The 16,532-nt window shown below is 41.4% G+C and overlaps 1 protein-coding gene across 1 annotated transcript in view; it reads left to right on the top strand.

Moving 5' to 3' along the window:
• Positions 1-6,788: 6,788 nt before the first annotated feature.
• gli2a (GLI family zinc finger 2a) overlaps positions 6,789-16,532 on the top strand; it is an 83,689-nt gene continuing 73,945 nt past the window's right edge. The window contains exon 1 of the mRNA XM_085434426.1: positions 6,789-7,255. The gene's annotated coding sequence lies outside the window, so the exon portion shown is untranslated. The remainder of the gene's footprint in view (positions 7,256-16,532) is intronic.

Genomic DNA, 16,532 nt, shown 5'->3' with positions numbered 1-16,532 from the left:
GCTCAGGTTTTAGAAACCCTCAGTTTAACTACAGCCCATGGGCTCACAAAATATATCAACAATTAGGAAAAGACTATTTTCAGTCTGAATCAGTTGAGACATAGGTTTTGTTTCCAATCTGATGTCAGATTCTACTGATTTTTAACCGAAAACATTGCAACACTTTGGAGGACCACTAGAGGGAAGCACTTTCCTAATTATTCAAGGCACAGTTTCCCTACATATATTGTGACTCCCATGCAGGTGTCACAAGGTCTCTAAAAATTTTAGATTTACAGAAACATGAATGCAGGACCTAGTGCTTCCCAGTGGAACATTACACATTGTGTGTGTGTGTGTGTGTGTGTGTGTGTGTGTGTGTGTGTGTGTGTGTGTGTGTGTGTGTGTGTGTGTGTGTAATACTGGCCAGCTCTTTTTGCTTCTAAAAACCCATCATCAAATGTTCCAGTAAAAGAAAGAAAACTAAACATCCACATTAAGGGCTGAATATTTAAACATAGGTCAAAAGGTCAAGGTCATGTGATACTGTGTTATATGGTTTTAAAACAGTATTATTTTAATTTAGTCCTACTAATCTAATCTAATTTCTTCTATCATAAGCAAAATGATCAGAGTAAGAAACTATTTTAAAATACATGTTAAATATGTGTTATTTTTAATTTCTTTTTCTCAGCTTATTTGCATCATTAGTGTGTTTATAATAACCTGAATCTTCCGACTGTGCACAGATGACGCTGGAGGAGGTCCAGTGACTGAAGGAGGAGCTCAGCGATGGCAGATAAGAGGACAAAGCAGCCCCTGTACTCCAGCAGAGGGCTGCCTCACTTAAAGCCAGTACCTCATGAAGTCCACCTTGTTTTATGGAGCTGGGAGGATTGAACATGTCACATGTTGCACAGATTTTAATGCCCTCTCTGTTAGTGAAGGCAATAAACTGATTTTAAATGCAACATTAAACTCTGTTCAAAGCAAACCTTTCTATTTGCTTTCATTTTCGTGAACTATGCTGAATATTCTGTACAGATGTGTCTGTTGAAAATGGGCTTCAGTGATAGCAGAAAAGAGAGGAGACCACACTTTAAATATCTGAACAATTACACTTTTTCTGTTCTTCAGATTGCATGTAACACACTTAGTTTGGATGAGACAAATAAGAGACACTTTTGTTATCCCGAAATTTGATAAATTCATTGTTAAAGGAGACAAAACCCCATGTGAAACAGGATAAAGTAGAAGAGTTAAATAAATTAAAACACAATATGACAAAACAAAAGAGCTCATTAACGTAAAATGACTCATTTTATTCTAAAATAAAAGGTGAACAACAAATAAATGCAATAAAATGATTCAGAATAATGTAATATAAAACAATATAGTCTAGCCCTATAGGGATTAGATTTTTTAGTATTTTGCCCATGAACTAAAACCAGTTTAGCTCATTGGTTCAGCTACCAGTTTTATCAACTATCAATAAGAAGAGACAACACGTATGATGTTATGTAAAGGTAAGATTTGTGCATTTGGGCTGAATTCAGCCCACAAAACAAGAAACAGACATAAAAAGTGAGTCTATTTGTTCATGTTCAGTGACACAAATTGTCCGTGGACAGATACTTTCTAACTGATGCATTTCAACAACGTATAATGTGCTGTCCAGAGAAAGCACCATGGTTCACGTAACCACGGTAGCCAAGAAAACAGACCTTTAAAAGGAGTGGCAACTGTGATGAATCTCTAAACCTAACCACATTGTTACAGCGCGTAATCCGAACCAAGTAATTTTTAAAGGCTACACCAAGCAACATATGTTTACCATTAAAAAAGTTATTCATCTTTCAAAATTAATAACATATTAAAAAATAATAATAATAAAGGATGAATGAAAATCGGTCAAATGTGTGACTCAACCCCCTACGAACTTTTGGCCATTAAAAAGTGAAAAATATTTTGGGCACATAAACACAAAATAGTTCATATGTGACTGAATAGATGAGAAGTCATGTTCAGGGAGATGAAAAAATGTATGTTCAGAGATACAAATCAATAGATTTAACTATAACTATTTGAAAACTGCTGTGAGACTGCGCTGGTTTGTTGTGTTGCAGATGTACTCCCTGTGTAATGCCACTTGGAACCACAGGGTGGTGCAGTGAGTCATGGCAGTGTTAGTCAAGCATCCTTTAACTCAGCACTGGGACAGAATTTATGCTGCTTTAATACTGAGCTGACGGGTAACCATTAGAAACCTTCTTTCAAATAATAATTTTAAAACAATTATTATTATTCTTTAATAATGAAATTTTAACTTTGATACGACATAGATTTCTAAATATTTGTATATTTATCAGACAATGTGTTTTAGCCACAACCTTTACTGTGTATTTAAAAAACATTAACTTGACTTGTTTCACAGATCTTAGGCTTATTACTTCATTATGTAAAACAATGCAGAAAAGTTGACGTAATGATGAATAATCTTAAATATATAATGCTGCAAAACATCTCGGAGTGATTTTTTTCTAACAGTGAAATCAAAATAGCAGCATGATTGAGCAATGGATCACCGACCTGCCAAGTTATCAGTAAGAAGTATGCTATAAAGACAAACGCTGAGTTTCTATTACGCAGACACTGACCTTCAGATCAAACTGAAATCCACCAGATTGGCCAACAATTTCATTTAAAGCAACATGTGACCTATAAACACGGGCAAATAATAAGCTGCACCATCACGGGCTGCAGGGGTCATCACTAAAGAATGCATGAGCTAATACGATCAAACTATGATCTTGTGGTCAGACTTTGAATCCTTTGCATGTCTTCACCTCACCTCCTTCCTTTTATACTTGTTCCCTCTTTGATTCTCTGTCCAAAAGCTTTGGTGTTCGATCTCTGCCGTTACATTCTTCTGCTGTAATCAGGGGAAAAAAACACTCATTAAAATTCCTGCCTGTGAGAGTGTAGTAGCACAGGAGAGAGGCCTGACACTGGCATTCACCCTCTTTTGAGGACACATACAGGCACAGAGGACGCTCATGTGCACAGGCTGGTTTTCACAGTGGCCACTCAGGCATGATGCAGGCGCAAAGAGAGAATGCCACAAAAGGTGGCACCTTGAGCCCCAAAACTAGCTAGGCCTGACAGCCCTCCTGTGACTCCGTCTCTCCTGGTTCTCTTTGCTCTGGAGCTGAACATGTGCGGCCAGGGTTACCTGGGATGTCCATGTTAGTGCTTGTTTCTCTCACACATGAATGGCAGGGCAGGATCACGAAAACATGCTAAAAGGCCTCTTTTATGGACTGTGTGTGTGTGTGTGTGTGTGTGTGTGTGTGTGTGTGTGTGTGTGTGTGTGTGTGTGTGTGTGTGTGTGTGTGTGTGTGTGTGTGAGTGTGAGGGGGCTCTGTGATTGACAGGTCCTCAAAAAACAAGAAATCCTCGCAGGGATGAAAAGCCGATGAAGAATGAATGCATCTGTGAGTCGGTGTCTAACATCACCAGTCATTCAGCTTTGAGTCTCTGTTTACTCAACTGCTATATAGTTATAAAACTGAGTTTGTGGCTTATTGTTGGGCAGCACTGCAAGTTTCAGTCATTATGCAGCTGTACTGTTTATAAGGCTGCAGAAACCTGCAGTCAGCTCACAGTCAAGAAGTCACCACGATGAGTGATTGCATCCTGGTATTTAGTTGTTTTTTAATACACAGCAATGGCGGCTCAAAAATCTTGCAATGGCTCCCAGAAGTTAGCACCATATGCAACCCATGCCATAGAGATAGTGACACAGAAGTTTAAAATGCACTTTTAAAAAATGTTTAATGTTAATGTTTAATTAATGAAATCAAATTCACTTGTAGATTTTGGGCATGATAGTTGATGCCAGATTAGGTTAGCAAACATAATAATAACCAGGAGCATATAATTAATTGTGAATTAATTTATGTTAATATTATTTCATCTAACATTTTGGAATCAGTAAAAAAAAAGCTTCAAAATCTGACCTTGTTTTGTTGACCAAGTTAAATATTCGCTTGTAGACACACTTATCATCATGTTAGTTATCACGGGATTACTTAAACCACCATGAAAAAAACTGGCAGGTAGGTAATAAATCATTTTTAAATATTTATTCTGTTATATTAATGAAAGCAGCCGGATTTCTCACTGTAATGATCAGCTCAACTATGTCAAAACTGCAGTTAAAGGTTTGTTAACACTTGCAGTTAATGTTAGAGCTTTAATATTTTATTAATTTATATACAGAGATCTAACTACATGCACTTCACTTTGGCATTACCAACTATTGTATTGCAATGTTTTTATTCACGACTAATTCCTGAAAGAAGAGCTCTGCCTCCCTATATTCACATATTCCAAATCCCTGCACAGCACTTCCGGGAACTATCTGAAATCTATATGAACCACATGACAATCCCGCATTCTGGACCCCACTGAAGCAACTCTTCTCATTTGAGGGTCTCTGTGTGGAACCATTTTGACAGAAAACAGAATAAAAGATAGTCAACAGTGAGATAAAATCGCTTTAGATTTTCTTCGAGAAAACTAGACAACCATTCCTGAAGACCACTTACAGAAATTGCAAGAAAGCTACCTAAGAGAGTTCAGGCTGTGTTGTAAAGGCGGTCATACTAAATATTGACTTTCAGGCTCATTAGGATTGTACACACTCTGTTTTTGCCTCGTATGCTGTGTTTGCACACGTTTCAAAGTGGAAACATATACAAACATATAAGCATGCGATAAACTGCTGGACTTATTTTCCATTTTCTGAGTGAAATATGAAGAAATGAGTGACAGCTCAAGACATTTGTGCAGTGTTGTATGTGACTGTGTCATGAGTGGGGACAGCTCATTGGTAAACTGGTATTTATGTAACACTTTTCTACTCTTACTATCCACTCAGACTTCACACACGCGCTGCACTTCAAGTACTTTTTAACTGCCACTCACATTCTGACGCAAAGCATGCATCAGGAGCTTTGGGGTTCAGTATCTTGCTTGGGGACATTTCCAAATGCAGACTGGTGGAGACAGGGAACAACTCACTTGATGGTCTGCACAGACTGCAGAGAGGACATGAAAACTCAGTTATTATTATATTTTATTTGAAAGGAGAAACTGATGAGTTTATATATATAATTTCTGTTTTCTGTTTTCACACATTCACTGCAACACCCAGCTTTTTAAAAACAGGACTTTTAGTAATGTTGACAAGGCCGATGCTGATGGATCGAGTGTTCTTCAGACTTTAACCTGCAAGATACCTGGTATAAAGTCTGTGCACTGATGTGTGAATAAAGCAGCTAATAACCTGTTTCATTAAGCGCTCCATCAGGCAGCTTCACCTAAACCACACAGGCACTTACTGTAGTAAGACTATGTCCTGCCTGTGAAAAAGGACTACTGATTCTCCTGAAATTTTCCATGCTCCATGTGTGAAAGAGTCAGAATGCACAGAGCTCTGCAGCTTCTGGTAAGCCTGTGTTAAACGCAAATTCACTTAAGACCGGAAGGTGAGGAGGCGAGCTGGAGCACGGTTCTCATTTTCTTTTGCATTATGTTGATGGTCAGGTGCTGCATGGTGTGAACTTGGGGAAAGGATGCCACGTTGGCATCCTTTCCCCAAGTTCCCACTGGGAAGTTCCACTGGGAAGCACTAGGTCCTGCATTCATGTTTCTGTAAATCTAAAATTTTTAGAGACCTTGTGACACCTGCATGGGAGCCATGTTCCTCTTGTTTTAACAAATAAGATGCTGCCTTGGCATTTTGTGGCTGATAAAGTCAGTAAATCAGCTTCACCATGAGGCACTTCAGCATTAAAGTGGTGCTCACATGGAAAAACATCTGCTGGGGTATATATTCTAAGATTGAGGCCTTCAACTTTGGTTACTATGGGTATTTTTTATTTATTTATTTTATCATTAATCTGTACTTAAGCAGGATTTAGAGTTCAGTCTTTTTACTCTTCAGCTAAATTCAGATTTGATTAAAAGTAAACTTCGCGCACTTGTGCAGAGTGGACCTGGCTTCCCTCAGTTTCTGTCTCCTCTTTCCACATCGTCACTTTCCTTAAAAAAGAACATCTAATATTTTGAAAAAAGAACCACAAAATGAGCCTTTGAACGCTCTGCCACTGCCTGGGTTATGTGAGGTGAAATCTACTGTACATGCATCACATCATAAATGCCGTTTGTCCGCACCGTGCTGCCCCCGCTGCACCGCTCAATAAAAGGTTCCAACCAAGATGAAAAAGCCTACATGGAAGTAAACAAAGCATGAATTATGAAGATTGCCTGTTGTCTACTTTTTAAATCAACAAGCTGTGACTGGAACTACAGGCTGTGGATGTATCTGTTGCTGAATGCGCGTTTGGTTTGTTCATGATAAAAGAGCGCTTTGATAATGTGTCCACCCACTCAAAGAAATCACTGCTCCCAAAAGGGAAAATTACCAGGCGCTTATTTCTTTTCCAACATCAGCGCTTCAGCTGATGCAGATTTGCGCATTTTAAGCGTGAAGTCTAAACCCGGCTCAGATAGACACGCTTAAAGATGAAGCCTGTGAAAAACCGGGAAATAACTGAAACTTAAGCTAACTTTTTCCCCCTGCTTTCTGCAACTGCTGGATTGAGTTAGCCCGGCCCATCTGGTGCAGCAAATGGCCCAACTCACCAGGGAGCACGGGGAGTGAGAGGAGGGATGGTGAGGGGGGGAAGAGAGACAGAGAGAGAGAGAAGGAGGGGGGTCGGATTGAAAACAGATCAGCAGTCTGAAGATCTCAACAGCACCGCATGTCTCTGCAACAACTGCCGTGAGACGCACACAAACCGCGTTTGCTTCCAAACTTTTACGCGCATCAAGGAAGAAACTTAAGCATGAGGTTAGTTAGCTGAGAGCGCGCACAGCACAGCACGCACGCACGCACAAGCGCACCTCTTCAGGAAGATGGATTGTAAGAAAAAGTTAGACACTGCGCTCTGAATCGGGAGACGAAAGAGAGAGAGCGATCGAGAGAGAGAGAGGAGTGTAATGTCGCGCAAACTTTGCGGCTTTCCAAACTTTTCTTAACTCGGTTCATGGAGTTTTGCGTCCAGCCTGGAGAGCGTCGCTCAGTGCTGGTGCCAGCTCGGTTCTAGTTTACGGGAATCTCGACTCCTGGCACAGTCCTCAACCCCCCACCCCCGGCAAAAACACGGAGCTGGAAGAGCTTCGAGGAGAAAAAGAGACGTCAGTGAAGGTAGGAGAAGTTCGTGCAGATGCTAACTGGAGTCGCTTTAATGTTGCTGGGTTTTTTTTCCCTCTCTTGTGTTAGAAAGTGTTTCACTGCTGTTCCTCCTCCTCCTCCTCTTCTTCCTCTGTTTCGGCTGCCTTGCGTGTCAGCGGCAGATGAAGCTTTTAGGGCAGCTTCACATCTCATTTGCACTTTGAACTTATCTGACACAGGAATCCAAAAAATTTTTGCTCCTGCAACTTGATCCATATGGGAAGAGATGTGATCAGAATACCCGGCGCCAATCCTCCTGCTTCACTTTTCACAGTTTAGCGCTAACGTACCCAAAGTCGACTGTATTTTTATCTTCTTTTCATTTGTTTCATTTCAAGCAAAAATAACCTTTGATATATATTTTTTTCCTGCTTCATTGTAGTTATTCTGATGTCAGCCACACGCTCCACTTTTTTAATCCTGTAATGGTACAAAGGAGCAAAAATCAAACAGTGAGCTGAGGAATGGTGGACACATCAGTGCCTTGGACTGTGGGAGATGTGTACTTATTGTTGAAAGATTCAAAGTTTACTGTTTGCTCTGCAGCCTGAGCAGTCAACAAACACTTCACGCCTTTGTGGGGCCCTTTAGCAGCTATATTTGCTGTTGGCTTTCCCTCCTATCTAACAGGCGCTGCTAATGATCTCCAAAGTCATGGGTGGACTTTTATGAGTCCCCCTTTTTTCTTACTTGCTTTGGCCTAAATGTTATTGGGAAAGAAGCCCCGTCTTTGGTGGGAATTTTTCTAAGTCACATTTGAAAATCTGCTTTATTATTATTATTTATTTATTTGTATGTTAATGAGACACAGATTTAGGAAAATTGGGATTTTTTTGGACTTTAAGGCCAAAATGAAGCTTTTTCTAAAGAATTTTTTGATTTTTTTAAAGGTTCAGATGATGGCAGCATTTGTGATCCTTTTTTAAAAACTGAGAAGGTTCATGTGTGTTTTTTTGCTGCACATGATGACACTGGCGGTCAGGGCTGAGGTGATTTGCATGAGAAGAAAAAAGAAAAAGTTTTAGTGCGTTTGGCCATTGTGAGGAATGAAGAGTTCCAACAGTTCAGGCCTATGGAGAGTGAAAGGAGGGAAGAATGGATGAGCCTATTCAGCTCATTCAGCCTCAGTTTGGGGGCTCCGCTCTGTGCCGTTCATAGACCCTATAGTGGCCATGTCACTTTCATCTCTGCAGCCCCCGTGTGCTGCTGAAGCCCCCCATTTCACACAGGCCCTATTTTATTGATCTGCTTCTTGTTTTTTGTTTTGTTTTGTTTTGTTTTGTGTGTGTATGTGTGTGTGTGTGTGTGTGTGATATCTCCCCCACAGCACATCTATCTAAACACGTGTGTGTGTGTGTGTGTGTGTGTGTGTGTGTGTGTGTGTGTGTGTGTGTGTGTGTGTGTGTCTTTTTTGGAAGTCTGCAGAAAATTTAATGAACCACATACTGGTAAAGGAGTCAATGTGTGTGTGTGTGTGTGTGTGTGTGTGTGTGTGTGTGTGTGTGTGTGTGTGTGTGTGCGTAGGTGTGTGTGTTGGAAGAAGAAGAAGAGGAGGAGGGGGTACTTTTCTTTTTTCTTTTTTCTTTTTTTTAAAGCAAATACCGATGAAGTCTAGCGTACAGGGGCAGAAAGGAGGGTTTGGAGGGTGAAGTGACTCTGAGGAGGGGGAGGAGCACCCCTATACCACCACCACCCTCCTCCTCCTCCTCCTTCTCCAACACCACAACCGCTCACTCCTGCTGAGTAAACTCAAAAGTTGAAAGACAGAGAGAGAATGCCTCTCACAGTCTGCACTGTACCAATGAAGCCATTCAGCGGCCTGTCACCTCGTGATGGCATAAAGTGCAGCCAGCGTCGGGATGCAGTAGCTGTGGGGGGGGGGGGGTGTGTGTGTGTGTGTGTGTGTGTGGGGCTTCTGAGGCCTCTGTGGTTGAGCGGAAAAATGTTTGCACTGGAATTTAGCTGCTGTGGATGAAGGATAGCTGCTGCTTGCTCCCTTAAGTGCCGTGTAAACCCCTGAACTGCTGCAGGGAGCGTCAGACAACACTTTGCAGACATACTGATGAGCACTTGGCCATCAAATCTTTGAATATGTGCCTTCAATCACTTCAGTTAGTTGATTGTAATCCAGATTATAATCCAGAAAGTGTACAGAACCTCCAGAAGATGAATGCGTGGATGCTTGGCTGTTGGTGGTAGATCGGCAGAAGAAAAATAAATAATGAAAAAGCAATTTAGGCTGACAATCTGACTCCATTTAGGCTACAATTTTTAGAATAGCCATGGGAATTGGGACATGGAAAAAAAAATAGGTGTCCAATTCATCTTTATGTTTATTATGCCTTTTGTCCCCCCCGATCTGCACTGAAAAAAAAACAAGTGCAGGGAGTTCCAGGGAAAGGCTGTATTGTGAGTGTTAATAAATCAATACTTCAATACATGTCACATTTTCTAAAATGACAATATTTCAAAAATGTTGTTTTTCGCTGTTACAGCATATGATATGTAATAACAGTATGCTGATCAAACAGGCACTAGACACCTCTTTTGGAAAGTTATGTGGATTAGAAAACTCAATTCCAAGGCTGTGGAGGCACCAATAAAAAGAGTCAAGAGGAATCTGGCGATATTAGCTAATCGACACAAAACAATTACTTGATTTTATTTTATTTTTAAAAGCAGATGAAAATACAAAAGTGAGCTAAATGATTATATTAAAGGATTATGAAAAATAGTTGAGAACGACACCCATATATTCAGAGTGTGTGTGTGTTTTTGCTCCTGTTTTCACTGAGCTGGCCTCAGACTGTCATTTCAGTCTGTAACTGCATCTTTGGGCCTTTTTCATCTTCTTCTTCTTCTTTCCTCTCTCTCCTCCTCCTCCCTTCATTTTCTTTTGAAAAACTTAAACATTACTGGCAGAGGAGCAGAAGCATGTGCACGCCTGAGCGTCGTGGACATGGTAGTGAGAGAGTCTGTGTGCGAGAGCGGGAGTCGATCTTGATGAGTCGGTCGTGAAAGGCCTGTTAACTCCTGCCTGCCTGTTGCTTTATTACCGTTCGAGTTTGTAGCGAGCCAAAATGAGCCTCGGGCTACCGGGAAATGTCCTCCAGGCTCCTGACAGGCAGTCCGTCACCAGCTGCAGCTCTTTTCCCTGACTGATGAACTAAATGTAAATAGAAAACCGTGAGTCATGTTGTCCCTGCTCAGCTTTGCAAAGTTGTTTTTCAGACATTAATTTTGGACCGAGTCAGGGTGAGATAGTTTCAGTTCAAGTTCAAATTTTTAAATTGAACTTTAGGCCCAAGAACCTAAAATTTAAGAGCTGAAGCTAAAACCTAATCTGCTGCAGACAACATCCTTCCTTCTAAAACTTTTATTTCTTGTTGATCTCATTGACCAAAGGGTGTTTTAAACCATCTTGGCTTGAGCTGAACTAAACAGTGATTAGATTTAAGCTTTTAGGGAGAGGTGAAAGCACACTACTGTAGGTGCGCTAAGGTGCACAAAAAAGATTGAATCTTTAAAGAGAAAATTGATTTGATTGATTGATTTTCATTATGATTGGAAGACAAATCTAAGTGAAATTTTAATATTTGAATAATCGACCAGTCTGAGCGTAAAGCAGGAAATACTCAGCTTCAGATGCATTCACACTCCATGTGCTTTAGGTGAGTGATCTGCCTGAACAGAGCGTGGAGGAGGCAGCACGCATGATGCTCTGTAAGGTTCTGGAGAAGCTCGGTTTGAAACCAGCTTTTAGTTATCCTGCTAAAATCTTCTCTGAGCACGCCTTAAAGCCTGAAGCGACCGTCTCTGTGAGAGTCCCATAACTGACAACTTAAGATTACTTTCTGTTTTAATTTGTTTTCACTTCAGGCTGTGGTGTCTCAGGATTTTTGTCCATTCTGAGTCTTTAATGGGTTTTTTTTATGCCATTTCTACTTATATATTTTCTTTGAGTTCTTCTGCTTATCATATCGACGTGGCTGTTATGGTTTTATTTCTCCCTCTTTTTCACGCTGTGTGGTGTGCTTTTTAAAAAAAGGGTTTTGACTTGAAATTTGAGGGGTCAAAAAGATCAGGAAACTCACAATTCTGTCTTCACGTCTGTCACGGCCATTGTGCTTTTTTAAAAATATAGAAAACGTGATATCATCAGTTTCATTATCAGTTTCTCTTTCTCTTTTAAAAGACAAAAAAACATAATTGTTAAATATTCACATTATTGAGGGGATGATAAGTGCGATCACACACCCCTTACAGAGCAAGATGTGTGTTTGTGTGTTAGTATAGGTTTGTATGCAGGGATTAAATATATAACGACTGATTTTCACCATCACAAAAAAATGCTGTAAAATAATTAATTTGGTTTGTTTTATTTCAATTTGCTGAACCCGAAGTTAATGATTATGATTTAGAAAATAAAACATAATGAAATGTGTAGCTCAAAGCTGACATGTGGACCAAGTGAGAAATATCTGATATTGTATTAATGAAATCTGTTAGACACTCTGATTTGGTGATGATGAGACTCACTGTGAGACCCGCAGCACACAGACAGACGGGGTGGGGAGGTGTGCTGAGGACTAAAATGTGCAGGGATGAATTGATGAGACTTTAATGGGCGTTTAGAGCGGCAGTAAAAGGCGGCGTGCAACCGCCATCTTTCACAGTCAGCCTGCACTTCAGACGGAGGGGAAAGTGTGCGAGCGAAAGAGAGAGATGGCCGCTTACATTCATGTGTAGAGCCCTTCACTCAATCCCGTCTCCTTTGCTTCTGGCATGGCGGGCGGCGCAGGACAATCCCCGCTTGTTTTAACACTTGTTGTTTCTCTCCCCTCGAGGCGTCCCGTTCAATTCTGACTCAAGTGCGTGAGGTTAAAGAGGCTCACATCATATCCGGGCTGGGCTTCGTCCTCTTTACACTAGAGCGGGTACGAGTGGCCACTCGAATCCCGGCACAGAAACAGAGGTCACGCCACATTCAAAAGGAGCACACATGGCCTGTGAGAACACATGTGAAAATGCAGGATAATGTAGTTTTAACAAGCCGTTTTAAGGGCTGTGCAGTAAAATAACTGACAAGCTCATTACAGGCCGATTGACCTCGTCAATCACTGCAGCCTTTCTCCTTCATCTTCAACACGATTGCGGCGGAAATAAGTTGTTTCAGGGAAACTGAGCCAAACTGAGGGTCTAACGATCGCCTTCCTCTGTCATGTAATTCTACCTCAGCCAGCTCGAGACTCTCCAAAGAGGGAGGAAAACTTAAACACATCCACTCTTGTATACACTGTACTTGGTGTGATGCACGATGTGTCATCAGCAGCAGCGGTGGACAAACACACAGCCCGGTCAAACTCTTCACAGACGCTTCTCCACTGACTCATCTCAAGCCTGGTTTCCCAAAAGTGTTTCAGGTCTAACATCATCATTGTCTATCAGCTTACAAAGGAACAATGGTGGTCACAGAGCGGGGGTCTTGCGGGGAAACCCTACCCAGGTCACCACAGGTCAGTTCATTTGCAGGAAGGGAGGGAGGGGGGGTGGGGTGGTGAAACTTATTCTATTATCTCACCGCAAGATAAACTCTGTGGACAAAGGAAAGTGACAGGTTGGATGTTTTTTTTAAGCCGAACACTGAATATTTTTAATTTAGTCCTGTGACTAAGTGATGAAGTGTTTGTCTCTGGCTTGGACCGTTAGAAAAATGGTAGATTACCAGACATTATTAGCCTGTATCAGCTACAAGCAGTAACCTCAAGAGCTGAAAAATAAAACCAACATGGAAACAGCAACAGGTGCAGTTCCTTTAACATCCACTTGAGGCTCCAGCAGTCTGTTAGTGCCCATAGACGTCCATGTGATGTCCAACTTCACATGAGAGCAACAAATTATTTTCCGTCTCTATAGCTAATTTTCCCCTTCGCAACAGCTTTAATTGTGTGATATTTTTAACTCACCTGTTTAAGTTGTTTTGCATATTTTGCATCATTAGGGGGCGTGGTCTGTTTGACTGACAGATGGCTGTAGTTGATAGCTGTCTGCTAGGCTTCACCTCGTCCCTGACCTGGACCTCTGGATTGTGTTTATGCTGCCTGAGCCTTTTGACGCATTTTTAATGAAATTATCGGACCAATAATATGGCTGCTGTGCGGTTATTTGTACTAACTGATATCAAAGAAGTCCAAGCTCCAGTGAAATTCTAGAATTTTATTAAACTGTGTCTGTATGCTCCCATACAGTCTACAGAGGCAGACTGCAAAGCATTTCAGCGATGATCAGGTGAAAACTTACCACTTCATTCAGATATGGTCACTTCCTGTTGTAGCTAGCATTTATAGATGTAAACAGAAAGTTGGCACCTAAACTGCACTGCACTCTTCTGCACATGTAGCCCTTACAGAGAATCAGCTTCAGATATTGTCCACAGTTGCTTTTTATTAAATGTAGCACACAGCACAGAGAAATAGTCGACCTTTGACCTGTTCACACTTTAGGAAATAGTTTTTTTTACACGGGCACAATCAAATGTTGTCAAGGTGTTTAATATCCAGACTAAAATTGGACATTTGCATTCTCATATTGTGCGTATTGTAAATAAAAAAAGGTTAAAGATTGAACTTCACATCTTTAGACTAAGTCGAACTGTCTTCCCAAAATATTTGAGTCTGTAGAAAGTGATGATGGTGTCCTGTTTATTGTGAACAAATGGAAACCACATGGGAAGTCAGAGTAATGTTCCCAAGCTCATGCATGCTTTCTTCAGTCCATGTTGCCCCCCTGACTGGCTGTGGAATCAGCTGTTAGTGCCATTGATGAGGAGGATTTCTGATTTCCCTTCACTGTATCATTGTCACTTCCTCATTAAACACCCAGCAGGCTTTTTTCTGTGTGGTGGAGAGCTGTGAGATAGACTGACACAGGCTAACAGACAATGCAGTATTGTCTGTGTTGTTTGCCGTTGGCCCTAATCTGATGCAGAGGCAGAGATCGGGGTTTGCGCAGAGGCCACTCGCAGCAAAATGCAGCCATCGTGCTCAAAGAGAGAGAGGAGGGGGATCTGTTTGTGCTCCTAACTCTGGGGTTTGTGTTGGGAAGGGGAGAGGGCAGGGAGTTTGTAAGTTGTGATTTACACCAGGCCCTCCCATAGCTACAAAGTCAACGCAGCCTTAAGGGCAGGGCAGCTGGGCTCCTTTTCTTACATTTCCATATGATGGGAAATATTAGATTCCACATCACGCTGACTCAGTGCCAGGCCACAGTCTCCTCTCAGATAGAAGCCGGAGACAAGAGTCGGAGCTCAGAGTTGAGCTAGGATATAGAGACATGTGGTTGTCTTCAGCAAGTTCCTCCAAACCTTCCCCCTCCTCCCTCATGGCGTTTCTGTTGCTGCCATCCTCTCCTCTCTCTCTGTGGCTTGGGTCTGCTTGTGTTTTGTAATCAGCTCATTAGAGAGAAAGTAGGATGAAAACCTCGCCGTGTTATCTTCAGGGCCCATTTTTGTTCTAATTTGTTTCACATGCAAAACTTCTGTAATGTCAGGCTGCTCTGAGCGTGAACTCGGTAATGCCAAAACATGGTCGCAGGGTAGCAGTGGATTCCAGGGTGAAAAAATTCAGGTGAAGACGGCAGAAAAAGGTTGTTTAACAGCAAAGCGTATGTTACCTTTCATATGGGCCTGACATAAGAAGGTCACGCTCTAGGTTAAAGAATGCAGCTTCATTAAAGTGGTTTTTCTAACACTAAATCTAATCCTTGCATTTAGAGGACAGTGCCATTTGGCTCACCTTGAGCTACACATTTAGTACTTTTAGAGTTTGTAGCAGCCACATAAAAGCACACGGGAAAAGGGACGGTCTACCATTTCTACACATAAGGATCAATCGAGAACCACAGCTCAGCTTCTCAGCTTCTTGGAAAGTTTTGAGGCTCTTTCTGGAGCAGAAGAGATGTCTGAGTAACTAACTGAAAGTCTGCAATACAAACTGGGAGTGTGGAAATTAGCAGCTAATGGTGTAATTATTAGTTTTAGTGAAAAATTTAAAATAAAAAATTAAAATGCACTTTAGGTCCTGATAACTGTTACTGGTCAACTAGGATCTCATCTGAAGATGCGCTTTGACAGCTGCTTTGGATGCCTGCATAAACACACATGCACAGCAAACTTCAATGGGAGTCCCTCTGCTGTGACTAAAGCTTTGACTGTGAATTGGCAGCAGCTGGCATGAGTGGCCGATGCAGACACATGCAGACTGTCAGCTATCAGACACTTCTACTAAACTCACCACAACGACGTGGAAGCTGCACCACAGTGAAACCTGAGTGTAGCAAATGCCAACATTGGCTCGTTGGAGCGTCCGAACACAGACGTGCAGAGTGGCAGTTTAGCTGATGTCGTGGTCGAGGTCAGTGACAGCTGGAGTGGTCGAGAGTGAGTGCTAACAGCACGTTTAGGATGAATGGCCCCCGGCCAAATGCTTCAGAGAGGGAGGCACGACTCAGCAGTGTGCATGGTGGCACCAGTGACAGCTGGGACTTAAAACACACATTACATGGATACAGACTCAGCTCAGCTTCATTCAGCTGAGATATGCAAGCAATGAGAACTTTCTAACTCGTCAGCTTATCAGTTAATGGTTTGATTAATGATTTGCATGCTTGTTGTAGACCAGCGTGGTGGGGCCACACTGGCTAAAATAACTTGAAAATGTTAAAAAAAAAAAAACTTGCTGTGAAGTTTGGCGCGGGCATAGTTGTTCCGTGAATTGTGATAAATTCGGCAGTCCTGTGACATTTCTTCTTGCAAAAAAGTGAATACTTGCAAAAATAAAAGCATTCCCACTTTGCAGCTAAGGTGTAAGGTTACACAGCAGAAGAATGCGTGGCAAATATTTTTTTGTCCCTTTTTCATGTAATCATTCAATAGAGATCAAAACAATTCAATTCAGTTTTTTAATATAGCGCCAAATCACAACAGCAGTCACCTCAAGGTGTTTTACATACTATATATTTTATAAAATAATATGGTGAAAACCCCAGCGATCAAAGGCTGACTTTGAGAATGCATTTGGTGACAGTGGGAAAGAAAAACTCTCTTTTAACAGGAAGAAAATGTAAGAATGTGAGTGACACCTAAATTTGCGCCAAACTCTTTTTTTTTTTTTGTGCCTTTGACAGTGTTAGGACCATTACAAAAAAAAAAAATAATAATAATCACATTCATATATCTTCCCCTCCAGCTGGT

This window comes from Copadichromis virginalis, linkage group LG16, assembly GCF_057382275.1.
Source record: "Copadichromis virginalis isolate Kocher_CV1m ecotype Utaka linkage group LG16, C_Virginalis_male_GT1.1, whole genome shotgun sequence".
Lineage (NCBI taxonomy): Eukaryota > Metazoa > Chordata > Actinopteri > Cichliformes > Cichlidae > Copadichromis > Copadichromis virginalis.
This window is presented reverse-complemented; position numbering and strand designations above follow the sequence as displayed.